Genomic DNA, 18,504 nt, shown 5'->3' on the forward strand with positions numbered 1-18,504 from the left:
AAACTCCCATAAGAAGGTTTCCAAAACAGGAACCACCCCACACTTTTCAGTGGTGAGCACATACACACAAGAATTACTCAGTTTTCTGCCATGGCAGTATCTCAGACCACTCCTGTCATGGTGTCATTATATAAAGGCCACACAGAGTCTCCAGCTGGTCTCCTGCTCTTGGTGTGGTTGAAAAAAACATTTATTAACTTTCTGTTTAGCCTGATAGGGGAATGTTTTAGTCTTATTTCCTTCTTTGAACACAGACACAGCTTTTTTTTAAGATGTCCTCTTGCTTTTAATAGTCTCCTCTACCTTGTCATTTAGCTATACAGGCTTCCTTTTCCTACGACGGTTTTAGACTGACGGTAAGCATTTGTGTGGAGCCTCCAAAACAGCATCCTGAAATAGTCACCTACAAACATGTCACTCTTACAGTTACCCTTTCAGTGTCACTTCAAACAAACATCTCAATTTTTACATTGTTTCCCTTTTTGAAGTTGAGCATAATTTAAGAGAGGTAAGAAGAGAGGACAATTGCAGGTTCTTTTTCTTTCATTCCTCCCATTTCCACTAGTTGCATTTCCTGAGCTTATGGAAAAGAGAAAGGCAGAACAACTGTAATGGTCTACAAAGTCATATCACAAGTCTTTTTTCCAGACATCATCTTAAAATCCTTCCATGACATCACCATCTACTGACTGAGCAAAATACAATCTCTTACCCACCTTTTAGTCACCATCCCTCTGTAATCATGTACTGCCTCTGTTCAGCATTTGTGCGAGCCAAAGGGGGTCCTGGGTCTACCTTGGAGGCTCCTAGGAATTAAGATAGAGACACAGAAGAGAGATAATAGGTATTGAGGAGACAGCTCATCAGCAATTCTCATTTATTTCAGACATAAAATATGTCTCTCAAGTCAATAAATTAGAAATGTAAGGCACTTTAACTACACAGAGTGAACGAGAATCAAATGGAAAGCGATAGGGGGAAAAAAAAAAAAAAATCGTTCTTTAAAATACCAGGCAGCTTGGGATGAGAATCGGAAGAGGAATACTTGCTGCAGAATTATCAAAACCCATGAGACATGAATTTGAGAAAAATAAAATTTTGCCTTGATGCCTTCACGCCACTAAAATTAAACACGCCTAACACATGGACTTAAATCTGTCCTTGGGTAAAATCCATGACAAAATTCAGATGGGCATTCTGTATCCTTCAGTATTCTTCCACCTTTCCATAAAACATAAAGTTCAAGAGAAAAACATAGTTACGCTCTAATATCTCAAAACAATACAAAAGGCATTTTCAAGAAAGAGACGCATCATTAAGCACATTTCAAGACATTAACCCATCTTGTAGGACCGAGAAGTACAATATAAATATTCAAAAAATTATCTTGCTTTTTTTATTTATTGAAACAAAAGAAGTACTGCTAGTCAATCAAGTGCTATCTCTACTTGAAACAGCAAGACAGGAATCACATAGCAGTTTCCTGCTCTCAATACCTCAAGAAAAAGGCAGTTCACAAGAAAAAAACGGTAGTACTCTGTCCAATTTAAGCATTCATTTCCTAGATTGGGAATGTCTGCAGAACAGGACAAATACACCAGCAATCAACAGCTCACCCTTGAACCTAAACAGAGACATGAGGCAAAAAAGGAGTCATTGTTCCGCTCTGTTTACTCACTTATATGAAATGACTGTACTAGATGACTGGAAGTGTTTGTGATTTTTTTTCCAGTGCTTTCCTGACCTATGAAAGTCTCAGGAAACCTGCCAAATGCATAAGCACAGAAATGTTTGGAAACATTGTACAAAGAAGAAGAACTCTCCAGGTTGGCCAAAAAAGATTTAGATTGATGTTTACCACATCAAAATTTGTTAAGAAACCCATTCTTCCTATCATCATCAAGTACTTCAGATTATAATTTACATATTTTCTCCTAAATTGAAAATTTCTATCATTTATGTCACACGTGCATATATATATACACACACCCCTCTGTGAAATTCAGTGATGTCAAACTCTGCTGCAGAAGTTGCCAAAAGCAGATTTAGATGGTATTCTCCAAGGCATAGGGATCAATCGAAACTAAAGCATAGAATGTCACTTCCAATTTCATAGTCCAAGGTGGTAGGAGAAGCTTATATTTTTGACAAGACATTGCATCACCTTTTCTTTGCCTCCCACTTTTCAGAAAGGCAAGAATAAATTTAAAACTTGGAAGAGTACCAGATTCTACTTCTTATGCTACTATGTACCAGAGAATACTCAAGCTCCTCAGCACTCAAACTACCCGTCACCAGTGCATGTTGATGACAAACTACTCTGAGACATTCAGTCCGTCAAGAAATTAATTATAACTGTTACCATGCAGTAAGTTCTACAGACAACTACAAGCAACCCATCTCCAAGATGCAGTGTGCAAGTGATTTATGTATGCACTCACTACACCAGAATGAGCAGCTGAATTATTAGACTCTGAAACATTACAAAGAAGGCTGTATACCTCAATTTTCCTAAACAAGCCTAACAGTAGTAGTGCTTTCTATAAGCACTTGACCCTGACCATTGCCCCCCCACCACTCACTTTACAATTCTTATTTCTACATAAACATATCAGATTTTATTCAATCAAAATAAAAGCTTAACCAAGTTTCCTTTTATTCTCATCTTAATAATTACCTAAACAAAACTGGAAATCAGAATATGAAGCCATCTTATTGATTTAGGGAAAACATGCACACATGCAAAAACTAACATGTAAATTTAGATTTCTACAGATTCACGTTTTGCTTCCCTTACATTTCTTCATATGGCAACTCTGCTGCTCCTATGACTTTGGTGGCACTCTCATTAAGCACAATAGTACAAAGTACATACTGCGGGTAGGATAACACCAGAAACTACCCTGAGTATTCACTAATTTAAGCTAAAATTAGGCTAACTCAGTCTACACAGCCCACACCAAACCAGTCTTACAGAAACTGTAAATAAAGCAACCAAAATTAGAAGCCTAACTGCAAAAAAACACATCAATTATTTTACAGGGAGGTATGCAATCATGTTTTAGTTTACTTTTGCTTTGGTTTAGCATCAGTTGCTAAAGCAAAAAGGCTAGAGTGGCTTTACTTCATACCTCTGTCTCCCACTCTTTCCTTTCAAAATGTCTTCTGGAAAGGATGTTCAGTTGCAGTGTAACACAAAAACTTCTATGAAAATGGTCAGGAAAAACAGCAGAAACACTTTTGAAACAGCTGTTTGTACCTACTCTCACTGACAAACACCGGTACACAAGAGCCTTGGCACATTTTATTTCCCAGAAGTCCACTAATTAAAAAGAATGGGGCAGCAAGGGGACCTCTGCAAATGGATAAAAATAGACATAGGTGTATACTAGTGGAAGGTTTCAAGAAATCATTGCAAGACTGAAGGCTGAACACATGGGAATGCTGATTGCTGCTGCTGACAGGACACAGTACTTCAGTCACTGATATGACAAAGCCGTGTGATTGAATCTGGCGGGGACACCGCGGAGAGCACAAGTGCAGTTACCACCTTTGCTGTTACACAGGCGCAGGCACCACGCTCACATCTGTCCACTGTACTTGAAAAGATATTTGGCTACACACTGAACTGAGCAAAGAAACAACCACGGCGTGTCACAACACCGCGGCTCGTCTGCACGCCGAGGCTTCCCACTTCTGCTGTGGCTGCACGGCACCGCGTGCCACAGCAGAACCCCACCTCACCCACTCAGCTGGGAGTTTGCCCAGGCACTCAGGATCGTCACACAACACCTAATGACAACCCCCGCTCACCTCGCAAGACAAAAACAGGTCACCAAGTAGGATAAGAACGTGCCAGCTCCTCATCACTTCACCAGTCAGACTTGGCTTTTTACTCCACAAAGCTGACAACCTGAGTTAAGGAAGCTGCTCCAAGGGACTGTGGATGATGTCAGTGCTAGGGACACCAGGTAGATGGGGCTTTTCTGCACTTCAGTGTTCTCACCATCCATGCACAAGAGAACTGAACAAACACAAGTAACCTTCATGTACTGCTTAAAATACTATTGAACACATTCTTTGCTTTTGTTGGTATCTGACAAGAGCGAAAATCTTCTCAAAACTGAAAATGTATGAAAACTGAGAAAGGGAGAGGAAAACAAAAATAATAGTAAAAAGATAAAAATATTCTCCTTCCTCTTCCCCTCCCCCAAAACATGCCTGCATTATGCAACTATATCCTGCTTTCAGGAATCAATCAAGGATGAATGGTTACAACTGCAATCCACTACCTTGTGTTCCTTCTACAAATACTAACATCTCTCCTTATGATATATGCTAGCAAATATTACTACTTATTTTTCTCTCTTCATGCTGAAGAGGTCCTTGCATACAGAAAAAGTTCTCATTAAATCCAGCTTATTTGCTTGATTAAAGAACGCACATGGAAATATGGCAATTATTGGGCAAAATCTAGGCAAAAGATACGTGAAAGAAATACAAATGGCCTTCTTATAAATCTGCATTTTGTTTATATGCTTTCCAAATCACAGTATTGGGAAGAATAAAACGAAAATCAAATAAATGTAGGGATTTTTAGGGGCAAAAAGCAGAACAAGTGAAAAATCAATAAAATCCTTGAACTTGTCCCAGCCACCATGCTTGAGACCACAGAACCAGTCCATACAAATGCATCCCAAACAGACAGACACCTGCAGACACACACTGCAGAGCAGAAGCTCAATGTACAGAGTCCTATGCCCGCTCCTGGCTTCACATGCAGGGCTGGGAAACTTCCAGGTCTTGACACACGTGTCTTCTGGTTCAACCCAGAAATTACATCCAGACAAAAAAGGAGCAGCACCAGGACTCTCTTAGTTCCAGCCCTGTTCTTGCCTTGCTGAGCACAGGCTCCCAGACATGAGCAACTGTGGACATGTGCACACACACACCGGTGCATGTAAATCACATGAGCAGTAGATCTGACTCATCCTGAGTTTGTCAGGCTGACTCCATGGGTATGGTAAAGTCAAAATCATCAGAACAGACTCCTTTAGGCCAAAATAGAAATGCAGAGACGGGAGTGTCAGGTCAGGAAACATACTGCTAGCAGGAAAACACAGACCAGAATATGTGAAGTCATCAGTCAGCCAGAGTTCTCGGGATGAAAATTACAAAACAGAATGACATAACATTTATCTGGTTTTGCAGGAATTTAACTAATAATAACTCACTCAAAGCCACTGAACTTGCCCTGCTACTTGCTTTAACTCCATCGAGTCAAAGTGACAGGACATGTTAATGTTCATTTAGCTTTTTAACTAACCACCACGGATTTATAGTACAAGAGCAGCAGCACTTAGTTCTTCCAAAAACCCCACCATGATCCCAAAATAATAATTTTTAAAGTATAATACATTATTAAGACCGCTGACAGAACAAACAGTATTACCTTGTTTAAAATGGTAGAGTTGGAGAAAAACAGTAATAAAAGAGAAATTATTGTGGCCTTGCTCCCACTGAAGTCATGTTTTTCAAGAAGACTTCAAAGAGCAGGGAAAACATGGCCTTTATCCAGCTTTCTGCAAATTACACAACTGAGTAATTCTATTTAAAATAAATCAGTTCTAATACAACTCTGATCTTGAGTTTGACAACAAAACTTCAGAAAATCTTTATTCTTGAGTGTGACACCATTTATCGTCGTGCTACTCTCGTCTTTTACTGAAGTCTGTAGGACATTTCAAATGTTCTGTTGCCACTGATACTTGCTACCTAGATGTCTCCAAACTTTTACATGGTTTTCTGAACCTGAATTTCACTGGTTTGATGATCCAGGCAGACTTTTCCAGTTCAGGATACTGACAAGAATAACACCTTTCAGTATCTTTCCGCCAAGTGGTGATAGTACTGAGGACACAAAAGGCCAAGAGTGTCTTGACTAGAGAAATCAACTTCATAATGCAAGTCAAAGAAAAGAATTACTGAACACTGTAGCATATATACACAAGATTTGTTTCTGTGTGTATCACTACAAGACTTAGATAAAACTAAATGTTTCTAGCATTTCTGGGTGTTGTTAAGATGAAACTCAATAGATGTACTATGTTTGGTTTGGGGTTTTTTTTCTTCATTTTGGTTTGGTTTTGTGTGTGTGTGTGTTTGCATATGCATTTTAATACTGCAGAAGGATACCATGCAATGGTCTCCTTAAGAAATCTCCTTTCTTCCCCAATATGCAACACCCTAGTGCTTCACCTCTTCTACCATTTTCACCTGGTAGACAAATTGTCTCAACATCAGTCCACCCACCCCGACAGGAGCACAACTATTCTTGGCATAAAATGTTATTCCTTTTCTGGAACTCTTCCAAGTAACTTCATGTCTTAATCATGATTCTCTGATTTAAGTGATATGCTGGTACCTGATGCTAGCATGTAAATCTTAAATTTCACTGACTATCATGTTTTCCAAAGTCTATGAAAATTTGGGAAAAACAAGCAAAACCGAATACCCTGTAATTTACTCTTCATGAAACAGTTGGTTCCTTTCTTTCATTAGCCAGTACATGGCTCCTTTATTTTCCAAAGGTGGCAAGTACACTAAGAAAGGTAAAATCAAAATCATGGGTATCACGGAAGATCAGTCCTTAGCAAATGCATCTTTAAATATGTAAACATAAAAATATTGTTTTCTGTGACCTTTGGAAAAAGCCAATGAACCTTTTAATTACAGTTTAAAAAAATTCAAATGAAGGTTAGATGAGAGACACCTCCTAGAGAAAAAAAAAAAAAAGGTCCACAAGCCCCAAGGGAAGTTCTAGATTTTATTTACTATTCTGAAATACATTTGCTGTACTGCAGGACACCAGCTGATACATTTTCTACAGCATAATTATTCAGAGACATCTGCTTGCTAGCAGACCAAGGATTAAGCTTGAGGTTATGAGACCTGGATTATAGTTCTCACTCAGGAACTGATGTGTGGTGTATCCTTGAGAACATTGATCTGACCCCATTTCACCATTATAAAATGCGAAGATGTCTTTTAATATAACCCATGTTCTTTTAAAAAAATGCAAGTCTTTATATATCTCAGTGAACTGCATCAGAAACATTGCAGTTCCAATTAAGACTGAACTCCTGAGGATAGTGACAACTACAGGAAACCTTTATGGTTGTGTTCTCTCAGCCAGAGAGCCCAGCTGCCTCCTGGAGAAACAGGACTGAACAGATTCATGTAGGTTCTGCAGATGTAAATAATAACAAAAAGTCTAATCCTGAATATTGCAGCTGCCGATAATGTTCACTGCCTAACAATGCAGAAAGCAGTACACTCACTACTGCTTCCAGCATCCATTGCTACAGAGAAAGAAAAAAACAAAAAGCAGTGGAATGTAGTCTGGGAGAACCCAAGATGATAGTCTGAAGAGGAAAACCCAACTCAGTGCATATAGCCTGAGGTTATTGGAAAAGTCTCTGCTAATATGCAGCAGGCTCCCATAATTGTGCAGCTGAAGTAATAATACCCTAACAAAATGCAATTACAATGTACAGTGTTTAAAAACTCTGCCAGTTTTTACATGTCAGTTTATTCCAAAAGCTGGCTTATCCACTTTGTTAGTCTAAGTGTTCTAATATGATTTAAAGAAATCACATCCATTCCATTTTAAATACAGGAGATCATATTAAATCCTAGGTAACTCTATAAATTTTATTTGTTATGTATCAAGGGAAAAAAATTGACTTGTAATCTGCTTTTACAAATGGGGGAAGACTTCTTAAACCTTATGGGAAGGCGAGTTGAGTCAGGGAGGGGAGTGTGTGTGTACATTGGTTGGTACAACTCATCAAAAAAGTTTATACAGTTTAGGTTCCCAGCTCAAACGTATTGAAATCATTTATGATATGAGAGAGAGAGAAGTAACAAAAGTTTCTTTGTATACAGTGCTTTCATATTCTGTGTCATTTTTTTTTTTTTTTGGCTTTGATTGTTCTCCTTCAGTGATGGATGCTTTTCCTTCTTCCATTTCAGCATGCATGAGAGAAAGACAAAACTTAACATATCCATCACTGAGCCAGAACACATAGCACAGTCCATCTGGTACCATAAATCCCAAAGTGATGGATGCTCCCTGCTTCCACCAGCAAGATTCTTAGCTCTTCTACTGTCTCTTCAGCATGAAGTTGAATGCCGTGGAGTTTAGGGTTCATTTATTTAGGTGACTGTAGAGACTGCAATAATATGGTCATCGTGATGTAGACATATTCCAAGCCTTGTCTGAAATATTCCTACCGAGGGCCAAATGTTTTCCCCATCAGCAATGGAAGCATGCAATGCTTTGGCATTCTTCTAGCAGGCTATCCCTCCCTTTGCCACCCAACATGCATGCAAACTCCCAGCTCCCCGGCTGCTCACCGTGCTGAAGCAATAACAAATGCCTCAGGCTAAGCAAATAGAGAGAGGTAAACACTTCAGTCCTGGGCACCATCCCAGGGAGGACTTTTCCAAGCTTCTCAACAGATTTTTTTCTTCCTTGTGTTCGTTACTAACAAGATTAAGGAAGAAGAGTTTTAATATATAAGTAGGATCCCTGTCAAGACTTTGATTACAATGCCTAGTTCATCATAAGCTATTGTTGAAAACAAATGCCTGCTATCCTCTGCTGTGCACTAAGCTTAAAAAACGAGGCAACAGATCCCAGAATTGCCCTGCACTGTGCCTGGAGTGAACTTCCTTTCACAGCTGTCCCTCCTCCTGTATCTCCAATCCACAGAATCTATACTTATTTTCAATTAACTTATTACATCCACACTAAGTAGAGCATGAAATACAGGATTCCGCATTCACCTCAGGCAGCTGAGAAAGAATACCTGGATCTGATTTTGGTTCCTGTATGTCAAGCTTGTTTGGGATTCCATTTTCATGCAAAAACAACACAAAAGGGAGAAGGAGATTTTGGTAGTTGGTGCTGAGGCTGATCTGGAATGTTGGTCCTCAAGCTTTGGGAGAATTTACGCAGAAAAGTATGCAGAGGCACAGGCACATTGTCCTGAGGCACATTTATTAAAATGCAGTGTTAACTTCAGTATCAGGTATTGGCTCTCATTATCTTTGACAATTCACAATTCCAATGTTAAAACACAACTTAAAATATGAATCACTAACACATGCACAAATAACTGCAGTAAACTCACCAATTAACAGGAAACTCCTATTAGAAACACCATTTGGAATGCCCAAGAACTTGAATTGTGAAACAACGATTTTGCTTGCTAGGCCGCAATAGCAGCATGCATGTCCTGTTTAAATTTATCTGCAAGGATTTGTATGATTCTGTTGTTTCTGATCTCTTGTAATTATATATGAAGGAAGAGGTATTTGATTTAGAACATCTGCATTTGAGCAAGCCACTACAATTTTCCTAGAACAACTACAGGAAATAAATAGTACAAACAAGCAGAAGAAACATCAAAGACACACCCAAACTTTATATGGAAATCCTGATTTTAAGACTGGTGCTCCCTTCAGAAATACAAACAATACTGCTGGAAAAGCTGCCATATTCCAAAGTTCTCATCATCTTTCAAAGGTAAGATAACTTGAAACAATACAACAAAGCAAAGAGAAGCTGCACCGCAGATAAATTGGTGAGATAATCACACTTTGACTAGGATAAGCTTCAAACTCTACCGCAGACTAAATATATATAGCTGATGGCCATGCTGCAATTGTCAGGGCTTTTACCCACCACACAACTTATTCTCTCACTTTCTACCCCAAGGTCTGAATTTCTTCAAAACAAATTAATTTGACTCTCACATTACTTTGTGCTGGAGGCAGTACTGATACACAGAGATCACAAATGAAAATTAGACCACACAGAAGGGTATACTAAATTTTCTCATATAAACACAATGTTAAAATGGGATTTAAACAGTATATCAATTAAGCAATAGGATTTAAAAAAATATGTAACATTTTGAAAAAAAATTGCATTATTTTACCATCATCACACATGAGACAAAACTGAACAAAAATGTGCAAGCATGTGGGAGACATTCTGCCATCATGACACCACACATCAGTGCTGGTCCAGAAGTGCACATCATTTTGCACTTCCAGGAGGCCCCTCTGGTTCTCTCCCTCAGAAACTCTGAGCAATAGTGAAGGCTTCAGTTAAAGAAAATTCTAACTCAAACTTCTTCCTTTTAGCCACAGGAAGAAGGACTTAATGCAAAGGGAACATTTACTTTCAAATATGCAACCTTGACTTACTGAAAACGTGTGCATCCTAGCAGGGCACTCAGCAGATCCTCTGGTAGAAGCTTATTTTCTCTGCTCTGTCTTAATCAACTTAAAATTATGCATCTGTTTGAACTGGTCTGAGGACTACATTTTGCTGTTAATAGAAGAGTCTTTTCTTCACCAAAATCAATCTATTAAAAAAAAGCAATACCCCTCACCTTCACTTCTATTAACTTCTTGTACCCCCTCTCCTTTCTTGGTGGCAGAAAAGAAACTAAAACCAGTTTATTGTTACCCTCCACTGCCGGTCAAAATAAAACTAAAAGATGCCTTTTCCTTTTGTTTGTGTCCACACTCTTCTACACAAAGTTATCTTCAGATATTTCCTCTAGAAGATTCAAGCCATAGTCTTAACTGTGTTACATCTGGAGAATTTGGTCTTTGAGAGATCGAATACACATCTCCAGTGTCCCTTGCCCAAAATTAGTCTCCAAATTCAGAAAACCATTCTTCTTTATACAATTTTAACCTCTGTTACAGTTCCTCCTAATTCCCAAAAAAATCCTCTTAACGTCACGGTTCAGATGTAGCCTTTGAAGAAAATTGTCTCTACCCAGAAATAGATCTTTTGCACTTCCTTGTGTGCTGCTACTGGGAAATACTGGGAAAAATAAAAATGGGAAATATTTTTCTATTTCCTTGTTGGAACGTGCTGTTCCAACACCTATGGGCCTTGCACTTTACAACTAAAGTCTCAAAGTTTATAGAGCAGACAATCAGACAGTCAAAATGGCTTGGGATGCAGCACAGGGCAGTTCTCAAGGCAGATACCAAGCATCAGGGAAAATAAAAGATGAGCACTCTGTTTCTTCTTTACTTTGCACATCTTGTTATGGCAGGCTGGTGATATGCAGCTGTTAGAATGCAGCTTATAGGCACAAAATGCAAAGCAGTACTTGGCCTCCTGCAGCTCTGCAATTCCTTATCCTCCTATCTACTGAAGGGCAGCTATCTTAAAAAAAATACTAAGAATGAAAGACTCCAAAAACACTTCTTGCTACACCAGTACATCCAGGCTGCCTTCCTTTTTTACAAAGTATAAGGATATCTACTTGTTTATCAGGTAGTCAAGAAAACAGCTCATTTTCATATAGAGCATTAGCGGGAAAGTACTGCATAGTGTATAAACATAAGAGCAGAACCCACTTGCGAGGGTGGAATTAAGGTAGAGAAGAAGAAGTAATTGAAGGAAATCAAAACTAATGCTGAAATGGAAAGGATAAGACAAGTCATCAAGTGGGAGGTTAATAAAGTCAGCACCAATAATCTTGTTCTTGTTTAGATATTCTTACATGCTTAAAACTGCTACAGGAGGCAGTGCTATTTGCCATTTCCTGACAACATTCCAGTTCATGCCCCATTTCTGCACGTCTTGAAACATCTGTAAGTCAGAAAAGTCACTGCAGACAATAGTTATGGATAGGTAGGCTATGTGCATTATGTTTCCTTTTTTTTTTTTTTTCTTTTTTTTTAAGATACATTAGAATGTACTTCAATTTTTAACACAGGATATACCACTAGGATTTAAGACATCTTTTTCAGGTTCCGAGCTTGGCTTTCAGTTTGCAAGTTAAAATCATTTTTCTAAATAAAAGCTAAAATTAATAAGGGGAAGCGCAAGAAGAAAGTTACAGTTAACACAATATCTTCCCTACATTCTATTTAGTGCAACCTTTAGAAATGTCAAAGACTTTTGACAGCAGTATAAGGAAAATTAGCAAAGCTCATTTTCAAGGCATCTTATCAGTACAACGGGATACACAGTCAATAAAAGCTGCTCAAGAGCACCTCAGTTCTGACTCCCCAAAATGCATAGTGGAAATCTTGTGGGGAAACCTACACAAAACCCCAAGTTAGTTGCCCACCTAGTCCTGCTAACTCTGTGTGTTATATACTGCATTGGAACACAATCTCTTCAGGTATTTTCTCCATTCTGTATTAGTCTGTTTTCCATCAAGCATATTTTGTTCTTTTACTTGCCTCTGTCTATCAGAGACTCAAAAGAAGAAAAAGATGGAAAAAATCAGAAAAATAACATAAGTTTATCATCCCTTTTTTAGGATGTATTCTAAAATATTTGCCTCAGAAGAACCACCTTCATATGCAACAACATAACCAAGGGGAGCAGCTTTTACTTTCTTTCAATTTGTTTTTACAGATATACTACTTGTGATGTCTGATCCACCTCCTTAGGGAAAAAAAAAAAAAAAAAAAGATTGATTAAGGATGCCAGAGATGTCCCCTTGATGGCAAAGGAACAAGGAGAGTTGGAGAGTAGTAACCATAGTAAAAATTTCATTCAGATTACTATAAGCATTCCCACTGGTCTCCACAAAACACCAAATAAATAGGATTGGAAGTGATTCAATTCCAATTTCAGCCTTTGCATACCTATAAATATACCCAAAGGACTAATGAGGAGCAGTCCATCTCATAAGAAATACTGACAGTGCAGGATGAAGCTCACCCTTAAAATAATGGGAGGGCTCGTGAGGGAACTAAATTTTTAATGGATCCAACATTTCCAATAATTTCATCCTACAGCAGAAGAGCATTCATCTGCTCTGCCTGTCTTCCTGGACAGTCCTATTTTTAAATCAACTGTATCACAAAATGGTTCTATTTATATATTACAAAATGCAATAAGGTCCTCTGAAACAGATTAGACTTGAGCCATGAAGAAGTGAGGACTATCACATAAGAACACCTCAGGATGGATTTGACAGCTTGCTCAGTTCAGACAAGTTACATCATTTCAGCTGCTTCTCTACCCCTCAAAATGTGTTCCAGACCTATACAAGACAGACTTACATGAAGATATGGCTAAACTCTTGTTTGCAAGGCAATAGTTTTAATTGATCCTCAAGAAAATTGACCAAGATGCAAATTTTCTTTGTATTTACTGAATACTGGATGTCCTTCTGCTTTCACAGAACTAATACCTCTACTCAAAGACACCCTGCAGCATTGATTCTGTTTTGATATTAACTGTAGGAATTAGTAGGAAAAGTAGTAAATGGCCCATACTTCAAGGTTTTTCAGAGTTTTATTGATCTCTTTTAATTATCTATATTTACAATGTAATTCTTCATTACTTATCTTGGATTATCCCATTAAATTCTCATTTCAAAGAGCAACAAAAACAAAGTAAAGTTGTCTCATGGAGTTCTCAAACACTTTTCTCAATGGCAAGTTTGGTGAAATTAGACTTCAAACAGCACTGCAACTCTTCTGAAATTCTTTTTAAATGCGTCATCTGCCATATTTTGAAAGTGTTTTCTCAAGCACACACTCAAATCAAAACCTAATTTAAAATGCTAGTACCTCAGCCTGCAGATGACAAGTTTTGAGTTTCCTCATGGTTTTTCATTAAAAGAAACCCCATAACTTAGTCCTGCAAAACAGCTCTAAGAAATTCTACATGATGGATTATTAAATTGAACCAAAAGGAAAAATATGTTTAAAATGCAGTTTAAGTCTGAAACTTGATGAAAATCATCCCTTAATCCCATCCAGCATTTATTTTAACAAAATAATTTATTTTTACTAAACTCTCACTGAAGTCCTAAGAAAAACTGGTTACATCTAGCTACAAAAGGAGACAATATTTACAATTATTTCTAGAGATTTCATCCCTTTTTGTTGTACTGTTTTTCCCTTTCCTAAAACATCAATTTTAATACTAAGGAGTAGGTAAGCAAAAGAAAGCACAACTAAAACCATCACCAGTAATCCTAAACACAAGAGACAACAATTAATTGTACATTATTGTGTGTGCTTGAATAGGTAATTTGCACTTAAATAGAAGAAGAAATTTGTAGGTACTGTTGCCAACTTCATCACCCATCACCCCTAAAATTCAAGTATTTTAACACACACATACACACGTATCTATGTAAAATACCGAACAGTAAGAGAACCACTTATCTTGGTCATCCAAACCACTACAAATCTTTAAATATTTTATCATAAAACAGCGAGGAAAAATCAGCTGCTAGAAAATTGCGTTAACTTTCATCCCTAGTCATGGGCATCACACATACTTTAGTTGAGGACTCACACCAACATATTTCATTTAAAAACAAAATGCTGCAGTAAACATACATTGAAAAAAAAAGGCAACAGCAGAAGTCCCAAGACAACATTTTAGAGAACCCCAGCTTTCTATTATCCAGGTATGAACACACTGCAGTGTCTTTTTGCCTTCTAACACAGAAAATATCTCCAGAGACACTACTTCATCCATGTCTAAGATGCTACAAGAATACTGAAATTCACAATCTGAGATACATTTAGAGTCACGGAACAAACTCACTCCACAGGACATTTGCCTTCTGTTCCTGTACCAGCCTAATTAAAGTTCCTTCCTTGTGAAGAAGTGAACACTGTGGATCCTGCAATTAAAACTGCCAAACAAATAAAGAGCACACCTTTGGAGAAAAGTGGAAAAATATCAAGGTCACAGCCATGATGCAGAACAATCTGGAAACTGAAGATAAGAATGCAGGGACAACGGAAACAACAATAAGCAACAAAATGGGACAGTGTTCAAGGTGTTAACCAGAACAGAGAACAGTTTCTTTCAATTGCAATAAGGAAATACTGCAAATAGAGGCCACAGAAAGGACCACAATCTCTTTGCCAAGCACTAAAAAAAAGAAAAAAAAACCTCCTCCAAAATAATCCCAAAATTAAGCCTGTAAAAATGTTAGATGATTAATTCCATCACATCAAGATGTTTAATGTACTTCACTTGCAAAGTACCAGTTACAAATCACAATTGACTGAGATCTGATTACAAAAACACTGGTGCCACGAAAACCCATGAAAAAACAATGGCCTAATGACAAGGACCACTGTATGCTCTGTGTTTGATCTGTTATTTTCCCAACCAGTAGTACTCAGACTGTAAATGCCATGCAAAAATGCCATCCTGGACACAAGGAAAAACACCAGCAATGACGCCTTTGCACTCTCTTTTACAGAAGGTCTGATCACTAGTTGCAACTCCCTCAGCTTCTAGATCCATGATGATGGGACAGAATCTTCACCTCTGATGTGCCTGAAATGCTTTACTTACACTCAGAGCCTATTTAGAATAGACCTTGTTGGATTTTGTGAACCTTTTTTTTAAATCAGAGTTTGATTAAATCAGAGTTGCAGCTCTTGGCATATCATACAGAAGCTGTAAAAGAAGCTCCTCTGTAAAAAAGCACAAGCTTTTCAAAATGGATTTTGAAAAAAGTTAAACTCTCCAGCAAAATGGTGTAAATAGCAACTGCTTAATGGTTTAAAACTTTTTCTAAGCACTGATCACAGTTCATCAATAGTCCAGCACTCTATCAGTTGATGCAAGATAGGAGAAGAGCACTTGAAGCAAAACACAACTTCACAATTTTCCTCCTCTTAAAAAAATAAAACTGAAAAAAAAGGGCAGGGTGGAATAAAATATTTATGAACAATTAGGGAGCTTGTCTCCTCATAAGTATATGAAGAACAATTTGTGACAGTTGGGTATCTAGAAATACTTGGAGTGCTTCTCCAAACACTGCCAGCATCCTCCTCCTCTCTGCCAGACTTCCCATGAACTGAGAGAGCTCTGAGGCCTCAAAAAGGTTAGAGGGAAGAAGGGAACCTAAGGTCAGAAACAAGCTTAAACTGACCCAGCTGTAATAACAAAAGCACACAGGCTTACAACTCAATAATTTTAACTCAAACAAACACACTGGTTTAAAAAGCTTTATCATTTTTTTCATGCAGATTATATAAACAGAATTTCCTGCTTACACTATTTTTTTTTCTTGTTTCTTACAAACAAAAGATAGTCTTCTTTGTTTGTTCTTTGCATGCAACAGTAGAAAAGGCTTTTAAAAGCAAAGTGAAAAAGGTGCATAAATGTGACTCTTTAATCACAAAAGCCTATAGCTAAATCCACACTGAAAACATTGAAAAGTTTACCTAAACGTGCTTTGTGAAACAATTACCATATTACCTCATGGGAAAATTCCCTAACAAATAAAACAATTTCCCAGAGGACTGTAATTGCTGAAGGCATAATTGTCTAAATCCACTAGAATTCCTTAAACTTTCAAAATATTTTGTAATTTGGGGGGATTTTCAAGGGGTAAGGATGCTCCTCTAGGAATGCAGTTGTAACTTCTTACCTCAGCAACCTCTTTTTTAAAGCACCCTTTCACCTGTCACCTCCACTACCTTTGCACAGCAGGTGAGAAAAAAGTGCAACATGCTCTTCACAAATAGAGCAGTTACCAAAGCCACTTGGTATTCTGATGTGCTGGAGGCTTTTGCAGATTAGAGTCATGACAGACATCAGGGTCAGGAATATTGCATGCAGGCAGAAATACTGCTGAATTCTCTCATTCTGAAATTCTCAAAGCAGCTGAAGCCCTTTTATCTAATGTACACACATTTTCCTAGAGCCTGATCCTTGATATCCATGCCAAATATGCTTGAGAGGTGAAATGCAAAGTGAAATTATTCCAACATCTTTCACAACTGGGAAATGGAGCTGTGGCCTGTTCTTAAACATTCAGGTACATGACCGTAAACAAGCATTTTCCTAGCACATCTTTTTTCCCAACCCTACTGCCAGTTTTACCTCCAATCTGCCTTTTCAACCAGCCACTGCAGCTAATTTATCACCAGGCCTTCCTTGCACTCCATCTCTCTTCAGAGAAGCTGCACGTCAGCCTCTGCAAATCCCTTCTCTGTTCTCCTGTCCCTTCATACTCTAATTTGCTGATGCCTTAAAACAAACTTGCAAGAGTACAGTTGTTTACAACCCAAGACTGACTTGTATCAGTGTTCCTGAGCACTCCCTTCAGTTCATCATCCATTGTTTTGTTTTAAGGTGGAAACATTTTGTCTTGTTCCAGGCTTCCTCTATGGTTAACAGAGCAGTTCTCATTACAGCTGTTTATTATTAAGCATCTCCCTTTTTTCCTCTGCTTGAGGGCAAAACATGGCAGTCAGAGACAGTCAACTCTCATGATAGCTACCTTTTTAGAATGATATATTAAATAATAAAATATCCTTCATAGAAATATGCATACAATATTTGCAGTGAGCATGCCCATGCAGAAAATAAATAGTTTCCATGGATATATGTCAACGCAATTGAGCGTGAGGTGAGAAATCCAATAAGTGTAAGTGACCCAACATAAGCAATATATGTCAGAAGGGAAATCACAGCAACACAGCAAACTGACTTCAGTTACCATCATAAATGTGGAACCCAGGAAATACTGGCAATCTATTTGATTTGTTTATGTTAAAAAATATGGTCTTTAAAGAGATACAGTCATATAAGATGAAAAGGTTCACTTTTCATGAAAGCAAAACACCATAAATACACGGTTGGACTGTGGATGAAAAGATGTATCATCTAAATAAAACTTAAGTTGCACATGGCAAGAAAAAACAACAATAAAATTATCAGAATAAAAAGATCATGCTTTACACACTTGCCAGATCCTACCTTCCTATATTAAAATTCCTAGTAAATTAGTCCAAATCCTTAAAAGAGGAAAAACAACAACAAGCGAGAGATTCTTCATATAAAGAATATAACTCTTTTTTCAATTTAAATCCAAAATCCCTTTAAGCAAGAAATGAGACTTATTATTTCCTATTTATTCTACTGTTATACCACAATGATTAAAGAAAGTCTCAACAACAATGAAGATGAAGTGGTTTCATATTAATTAAGTACTCATTAGGGAGAGAGAACTTCACCCCTATCTCAACAAAAAGCATCCTAAACCATCACAAGAACATCAGAAAGAAAAGCAACTTTGTATTCAGAGTTAAGCATTTCAGTCATTATACTGATTTCAAGAAGCTCAGTAAAATATTCTATTTAATGTAGCTGATTTATATTAGGAAAAGAGCTGTTCATCCTGTGGAACTGGAGTCACACTCCTCACTACAATAGGCCTGTGCAATTAGAAATGACCAGTTGTAATTCAGAAAAAGGCAGTAATTCAGAGAGAATGACCTCCTATAAACCACAGACATTTAACTTTTACAGTTCATAAAATAATAAATTATGTGTCTGAGTGGGTCACAGAGGATCACACTTAAGAGAAGTTAAAAAGAGGAGGACAGGGAGGCTGAGACCTGGCTGCTGTGGAAGGAATGGCACCGAGCAAGACTGGACAGACAGCAGCTGCTCTG

General features: G+C 37.8%; 1 protein-coding gene across 8 annotated transcripts in view; it reads right to left on the minus strand.

The window, feature by feature from the left end:
- Positions 1 to 18,504, minus strand: part of SEMA5A (semaphorin 5A) — a 317,116-nt gene that overhangs the window by 234,333 nt on the left and 64,279 nt on the right. For all 8 annotated transcript variants that reach the window (XM_040072786.2, XM_040072776.2, XM_040072727.2 and 5 more), the window contains one exon: positions 717 to 806. The gene's annotated coding sequence lies outside the window, so the exon portion shown is untranslated. The remainder of the gene's footprint in view (positions 1 to 716; positions 807 to 18,504) is intronic.

Source organism: Hirundo rustica, chromosome 1 (genome assembly GCF_015227805.2).
Source record: "Hirundo rustica isolate bHirRus1 chromosome 1, bHirRus1.pri.v3, whole genome shotgun sequence".
Classification (NCBI taxonomy): Eukaryota; Metazoa; Chordata; class Aves; order Passeriformes; family Hirundinidae; genus Hirundo; species Hirundo rustica.